Consider the following 8,250-nt stretch of genomic DNA (forward strand, 5'->3'; position numbering starts at 1 on the left):
CGGTGTGGTAACTCATACTTTGTGAGTTATTACAACTCCTAATACTTGGATATTTCTATCGATTTTATCATTCAGTAGATAAATTCACTGCATTTTGTTGTTTTTAGAGTAGTTTGTAAAGAGCAAAAATAGGTACATATGAAAAGGATAAGAGATAAATAGTATAGAAACGTAGTATCATGAAGGATAAGTGATAAATCCATATGAAAAGGACAATATTATTTTAAGGTTTAGTTAAAGTTAGAAAAAGTGTTAAACTAACAACATTCATTCAAGAATCTTAATCAACTTAAATTAAAATTTATTTTCCATTTATAATATTAAGACCTTATCACGTTGAATAATCAATATAATAGTCAGTAGTAACAAATGTATACTATTCACTACGCCAAAATAAGTTTCTAATAGCTCCTTTTTAAGAATTTAATAGCGCTTTTAAGTGCTATTAAATCCCCCGCTATTATAGGTTGGATACTTATGATTGCGCATTTAAGCGCTATTAAAACATAATCTTTAATAGCATTTCTCATAAAAGCGCTATCGTAGTCTTATTTAAACTTTTTTATTAAACAAGAATTAATAGCCCTTCTTCGCAAAGCGCTATTATAGGTCCAACTGTTAATAGCACTTTTCATCAAAGCGCTATTATAGGTCCAGTTGTTAATAGCATTTTTCATCAAAGTGCTATTATATGTCCTTTTTATATTAAAATAAATAAATATCAATTGAAAGAATTATTTAAGAAAAACGTATCATTAATCATAAAAGCCACTATATATGTCATTCAAATTATTCATCAAAAAATAATCTTTCAACCAAATACAATTCCAATAACATGTATGAAAATGATATCTATCATTATAAAAGTAAAATTGCATGAGTTGGTTTTGCTAAAAGTAAACTTACATATATAGTTTGAGAGACTTGACATTACAAAATTGACTAAATAAAAGGAATGAAATGCCACAATTGAAATAGAAGAAAAAACCAACTGAAAAAGAAGCAACCAAGTTGAATAGAAGAAAAGAAAAAATTGAAGTTAATGGTAACCAAATTGATAAGGTGAATGATTCACTGGCAAGCCTACTTGCCCGTTTTCGTCCTACTTTTGCTCAAGATTAATGGTTAGTTTTCTTTAAAGTGCATAGTTAATTTTAGTTTTTGGTTATATATATGCTTAGAAAAAAAGTTGAAATGCGCAGTTCAAACTCCTTAATACTAGTGCTACTTCCATTGAAGGATTTAAAATGCACAAGCATAAAAACTAAAACATAGTTTGACTTGATTTTATATTTTTGATGCAACAAAGTATATTAATAAGTCTGATGCAAGGACAAAATATGCAAGAAAATAATAATAGTATATAAATATCTCCCATCATCTTAATACAAAACCAACACCAAATAACAAAGAGGAGCAAAATTTGTTTTAAAAATAGAGCAGATCTTACCAAAAACGGAAGATTTCATTGTACATCAAGGCCAAACAATCCCACCTCAAAAGCTTAAGTAGACGTGCCAAAAGCTGACAGCAAATGAGGTTGCAGACCTTGTTCGAAACTGCAGTAAAACTGTTACAAAACCATAGATATTGTCAAAATGGAAAAGGGCTTGCTAGCTGGTATGTCCTTTTTGCAAATTGGGCAGTTGAAGGTTAGTTCTCCATCTTATTTACCTAATGAAACTATTATAGTAGTATCTTCTAATTCCATTTTCTTTTATAGTTTTCTAACTAGAGCTTCCAAGTTGAGAAGCATGTCTAGTGTAAAAAAAAAGCTTCTCTTTTCTATTGTCATTTTCATTTGTTAAAATAAAATACATATTGTTTAATTTATCTTTTGATAGTAACCTAAATATATTTAGTAGTCTGTACCCGTAATATTAGGATAAATTCCTTATTAACATCAAGTTCATTCCTTGTTGACACTTTAGAGAATTATGACTGTATATAAGGTGAGGGTAAAATGTTGGTTCTGAAAATACCTTGTCCACATCCATATGACTTGTAAAAGGTGCACCGAAATTTGGATCATAGCCATAAACTATATTAAGAATGCCTAGGGAGAAATACCAACCTGCCACAAAGTGTGAACGTTACAACTTAACATTAGAAACACAAATACAATCAAAATAGTCATAAAAATCGTAATAAAAAAAAATAAGCATACTAGCACAATTTGAGGCTAACTTACAATGTTAAAAACTAAAGGCTAGGATATTTGTTTCGCAATCGGCATCGTGCATCTAATTATTATGTGTTTATTTTTTTCAACTTAAGGCTTATTAGTTATGAGCTGACCTCCTAAAATAGTTTCACCGTAATGAGAACTTGAGTAGTTCAAGCTAAAACAAAGCACCTTCAATAACTTAATCCAATTTCTTGTCGTCATACACATCATGAAAAATTATAAAATAGTCATGATCAAAACTACAAACTGCAACTAGTCATGCTTACTAAACCACCATTGTCGGATCGCTTACCAAAGCAGAACACCGTGAATAATGGACTCCAATACTCAATTTCATAGAGGTCATGATCATATGTAAGACTATATAAACAAGACTACTAGCTAATTTCATATAGGTCATGCTAATTTGTCACAATCTCTAGATTTTAAAGATTTATTTACCGGATTCCATTACAAACAAAAACATAATAATTTAGCCATGTGGATGCATTAAGAAGGAATATTACCTTGAGCAGAAAGTGTGCACATAAATGAGATTGTGAACACTCTCCATAACAACATGCATTATTTCCCTATTAATGTTTCAGTTATCTCCATTTCCTTAGCAAAATTTAGTTGATCCTTAGGTTTGGTCTTAAGCGTTGTATTGTATCTACTCAGTATTAACTAATGGAAGTGTGAATATCTCTTCACTAAAGACAGAGGCTAACTAAAATCACATCTAGGTTTCCAAATAAAATTACACAATCCTTAATACTTTGAAATGTCATCCATGTAAAACTTTGTTGATTGCAATGAGAAAACCTCTAAAATTGAAAAAACACAACAATTGAAGAAAAGTAGAAAATATTTTGTAGTTCAATTTCAATATTGGATAGCGATGAGAAGAACCCTAAAATTTTCCAAACACATTCATATATTGTATTAAATATGAATTTCAAACAAAATACAAAGCTACTTATAATTAATGTGAAGACGTAAATGGGGATGACGAAAAGTCCTGAAGACAGATGGAGAACCAAGGACGAAGTCAACGAGACGGAGGTTTAGAACAGATAGAGACCAGGAACAGAGCATGAATGGAGAGATGCTTTTGTTCCACATTTCGAAGACATATTAGATCCTCGACAATCGGATGAATAGACATAATGTTTAAAAATTGAGATTATAAAATTGTTTCAGAGTGTCTTCTTTGTTTCCTTGAGTGAGTGACGCGCCTTCAAATGTTGCATCAACAGGTTTTGGACTTTTCAACTTTTTCGACTGAAAGAAGAGGAATGAAATATGAGGCAGTAGTCTATGGCTCCACAACTTTGAATTGGGCAGTGATGAGAAAGAGACAGTGACACTGGCACCCATAGACGCGAAAATGAGAAGGAGAATTTGATGAAATTGAAATTTGGATTTAGACTAAATGGATGAGACATGATGATAGAGGTGGAATGGGGTTGGAGAATTTAGGGTTTTGGTGCTTGGTGGTAGAGCTGACGAGAGAGACAACTGTTTTTAGATTTACGTGAAATAAAAGAAAAAAAGAACGTGGGATTGCAAAGGGAACACGTGTTTTTTTTGCACATATAAAGATATAAAATACTAGCATTTACAAAAAGCGCATTTATATGGCATAACCGGTAATAGCGTTTAAGTCAAAAGCGTTATCATTCCCTGCTGTAAATAAATAAATAAAACTATTTTTTAATATCAATAATAGTGCTGCTAAGAAAAATGCTATTATATGGCTATATATATAATAGCACCCAACAAAAAGCACTATTAAAGGTGTATGTGTAAAAAATTAATAGCATTTTGTTTAAAAGCGCTATTAAATTAGTGTTATTATAAGCCAAATTTGTAGTAGTGATTGATATCTTTTTTTTTTAATAAACACCATTAAAATATAAAATAAAAAGACGTACAAACAATTGGGGGGACATAGGAGCTAACCCAAAGAAACTAAAATAGTATAGTGCAAATACTATAAACCAAAAGGAAAGTAAAATCCTAGAATAGGTCTAAAACCAGTGATAAACATACCCTTCTGTAAGAACAAGCATACACTCACAAATGAGTTTTTGATTCATGGCAAACATCACAAGCAACCAAATACAAAAGCATAAATGAATGACTCAAGACAATGGAAGATTATGAAGCTCAAATCACTCAGAAAATGGTATTGCATCTGTTAGGTCGACCAAGCAAAGCCCTAGGTCGACTCAAAACCAGAGCAAACTCAGCAAAACTGACAAGGTCACTGTTAGGTCGACCTACCCACACTCCCAGGTCGACCTAAACTGAAGGGATTTACACATGTCACTGTTAGGTCGACCTACCCACACTCCTAGATCGACCTAAACTGAAGAAAAGTCACAAAAATGCATTTCAACTGACTTTAGGTCGACCTAAACCTTCAACAGGTCGACCTAACTGGAAACAACTGACTTTAGGTCGACCTAAACCTTCAACAGGTCAACCTAACTGGGACAATTTCAACTCTGCTTCTGTTAGGTCGACCTAAGCACTAAAGTAGGTCAACCTATTTGCTGAAAACTTCCCAAATTATGTGTTTTCTCTGCTCCAACATACCAGCAACTATATATATCATTCCATGTTAATTATTCATCAACACCAAAGACTGAAAGATACACAAAGGCTTCTCATCTTCGTTCTTCGTCATCTCCAACACAATTACACATAATCATTTTTGCGTTGAGGGTTAGTGATCGAGTTCGATAACGTCCATGGAACGGAATTGAAGATTCCTAGTGGGTGAAGATTTGTGGGGTTTTTGGTGAATAAAATCTGAGGGTTTTGTCCTCCAAGATAGGTGTTTCTTGGGGGTTTTTATCAAGAGGTTTCATCGAGGATCCATCTGAGTGTGAAGATTGAAGAACAAGGGTTCAAGGCAATTCAAGACACTGCAGAAAAGGGATCAAGTGAAGCTCTTGGATCACCTTGATCTGATTCAAGATTAAGGGGGAAGAAGATTCAAAGGATCGACAAATTCGGTTTATTGTTTATCGCTTTGTTTTCTTCTTTGTATATACTACTTTCAACATTAATGGAAGATTTCCCAATTTCAATTTGGAATTGGGGGCAGACGTAGTCGTAGCGAGGACGATCGACGAACTGCCTGAACAAATATCGTGTTCTTGTCGCTTTTATCTTTTCATTTACGTTCTGTTCATATTTGGTCATAATTGCAAAATTGATTAACGATTCAAGTGTTAAAATTGTGAATTAACGTTCTGCATAAACATCACAATTCACCACATCTTGAATCATCATCAATTTGAACATTATCACCAAGTGTTTGTCGTTTTGCTTATTCCACTATTACTGCATTGCAAACCAAAGTTTGTCAATTTAGAAGATAATTGATTTTCAGTTGTGAAACGTATTGATTCGATAACATATCACTTCATCATTAATCTCAATTATCTTGTGGTTTTGTCACATATACGACCCTTGCAATAACGGTCCGGAATAGACGCAAGTCGATTCAGAACCGCTTTCGCTTTAGTTCGAAATAATTCCGAAATACTCTGTGAGATCTATTCACCCCCCCTCTAGATCCTCAGGCCAACGTCTAACACCTTCAAGCGCACAATGTAGCGTACTCGCGTACGAGAACGAAATCAAATTGCAAAAAATATGATGAACAGGCTGATTAGCACTGAATCCATATTGTAGAAATGGTTAATGAAATTGACCGCCAACACGGTAACAAAACCATTAGCCTAAAACTTACTGACAAGCAAGTATTGAAGCCATTTTTGACCAATCAAACCGAGGCACAAATCTGAGGATGAAGAAGACCCATCACACAAAACAACACCAGACAAATAAATATCGAATCGGTTTAAAAACAGAGCAACACTCAATACAACATAAACCAACCCGTCAGAAGAGATGATCTGATAGAAGAACAACCACCCGAAGATTGGAGAATATAAAGAACGGAGAATGAATCTGACTGCCAGCACGAAATCAGAACCACAATCCATCAGCTTACTCTAAAATCAAAAGCAAGCAATAACGAACATTTTGAGCCTAACAGTCCAAAGCCAACTGATTCGTAAAATACCAACCTGCTACCACGACCGAACCTTGAACACACCAGTGAAGAGCAAAAATCGTTGTGAAAAAGGAAATTACCGTCGGCGGTGAAGTTGGAAATAACAACCCAAAGGGGTTAGAAGGTAGTGCGATTTAAGAACATCACACCACCTCGCTGTGTCTCTACATAGTGAATGAGATATTTGGATTTGTAAGGGGGAGAGGGGAAAGAAGGTGAAACGGGGGTGGCGGCTGTTGCAGAAAAGAGGAAAGAGACGATAGCACTAGGGTTAGGAATGGGTTAGAGGAGATAAACCAATTGTATATTGGTTTGATATCAAGCATGTATACTAATGATATTTATTCCAACATGATTATCATTAATACATCAAACTCAAACTCTTGAACACTATCAAACTCAACAACAAAAAGATTGCTAGAGAAATTTCTAACACCACTTGAATTGAGAAGACTAAGATATTGACTAAGTAAGATTTTGAATTTTTTTAGTAGGTATTACTGTAAAATCATGCCATGACAATTAGGTTAGGATATATAGACAAAGAAAATAAGAAAACTTTAACAATTATTTTGTTCTTTAGCTAGAAAGTAAAGGGTAAAAAGCATGACCCATTAATTTGTTTGTGTTTTTCTTAATCTTATTATTCCATTTTTCTTTAACTTTGTCATTTCATTTGTCCCACGTCAAAACTTAAGCTCTGAGTTATAGTTAATGTATAACATAGATATATAGACAAATAATGTCCCGCATTAGATATTTTGTAAATATTAAAAGAAAAACACTTTATAAATAAATGTGTCTATAATTATTTATGTTCAAGTTTGTCTATTGTCATACTAATTGTGACACCCTATTAACTATGTTAAATTACGATGCCCTGGTCATTTATTTAAAGTTTTTAATTTATTGGAGAAAATAGAGTTCTTAACATGGGAGAAGATGAATAAGAGTCCACATGGACCAAAAACACTTCACCTTGATCTATGTCACTTAATTAAATATGTCACACATGTAAGTGTCACATTAAAACTTTTATTATCGGCAAATACATTTTAGACAATATTTTAAACGACTTCATACTAAAGAACTAGTTTGGAATTAAAAAACTAAAATGATCAAATTGTTACAAACGCCAAATTTAAGAGCCTAGAAAATGAATTTGGCCTATTTAATATGTATTATCACAACAACAAAAATTAAAGAGAAATAGATATATTATATAAAAAATACAAAAAAAAAAAACTAAGAGGACAAAAGGCTTCACACAATATTAGGAGTATCTTAAACCCAACACCCTAAACTAGAACAAAAACAAATATGAATAAATATACAATCTCGTCAACAAATACAAAGATCCATGAAAATCTAGATGCTCAAAGAAGGGGGAAAATTAGTCGAACTCCGACCAAAAATCTAGCTGAGGAAAAGCAAGGGGAGTATTGAAAAAAACAAAAAGACATTTGGCTAATCAAAAAATAAATATCGCAAAAATTGAGTTAGAGAAATGAATGCAAACATGTTTAGTGAGGAAATGTGAATTGTTTGAGATGACAGAGAAAGAAGACAATGCCACGATTATCTATAAATTATAGAATTTGATAAATAAACTTAAAGTTCTTGACAAAAGTTATACAAAATTTGATTATGTAAAAAATCTTTAAAACTATAAAAGAAGAAGCAAATAACCTCTACAAATTTATCCTTGGAAGAATTGTTAAGCTCGTTCAATCTATAACAATATAGTTTATTATTTTTATGGAAATTTTACAAGTGAAGATCGAGTTTCATTTTTAATAGTTAAAAATGTTAGTTTTTGTTTTATGATTACAAATCATAATACAAAATATTAAGAAAGTAAAAAATAATACAATGAATGAGATAATTTGAATGAACTTCTATGAAAAATAAGGCCAGTTTTATAATATTTGTTATATGAGTATATTATTATCAACTCAAAAATACATAATTAAGAAGTTATGGTTAC

This window comes from Vicia villosa, linkage group LG1, assembly GCF_029867415.1.
Source record: "Vicia villosa cultivar HV-30 ecotype Madison, WI linkage group LG1, Vvil1.0, whole genome shotgun sequence".
NCBI classification, from domain to species: domain Eukaryota; kingdom Viridiplantae; phylum Streptophyta; class Magnoliopsida; order Fabales; family Fabaceae; genus Vicia; species Vicia villosa.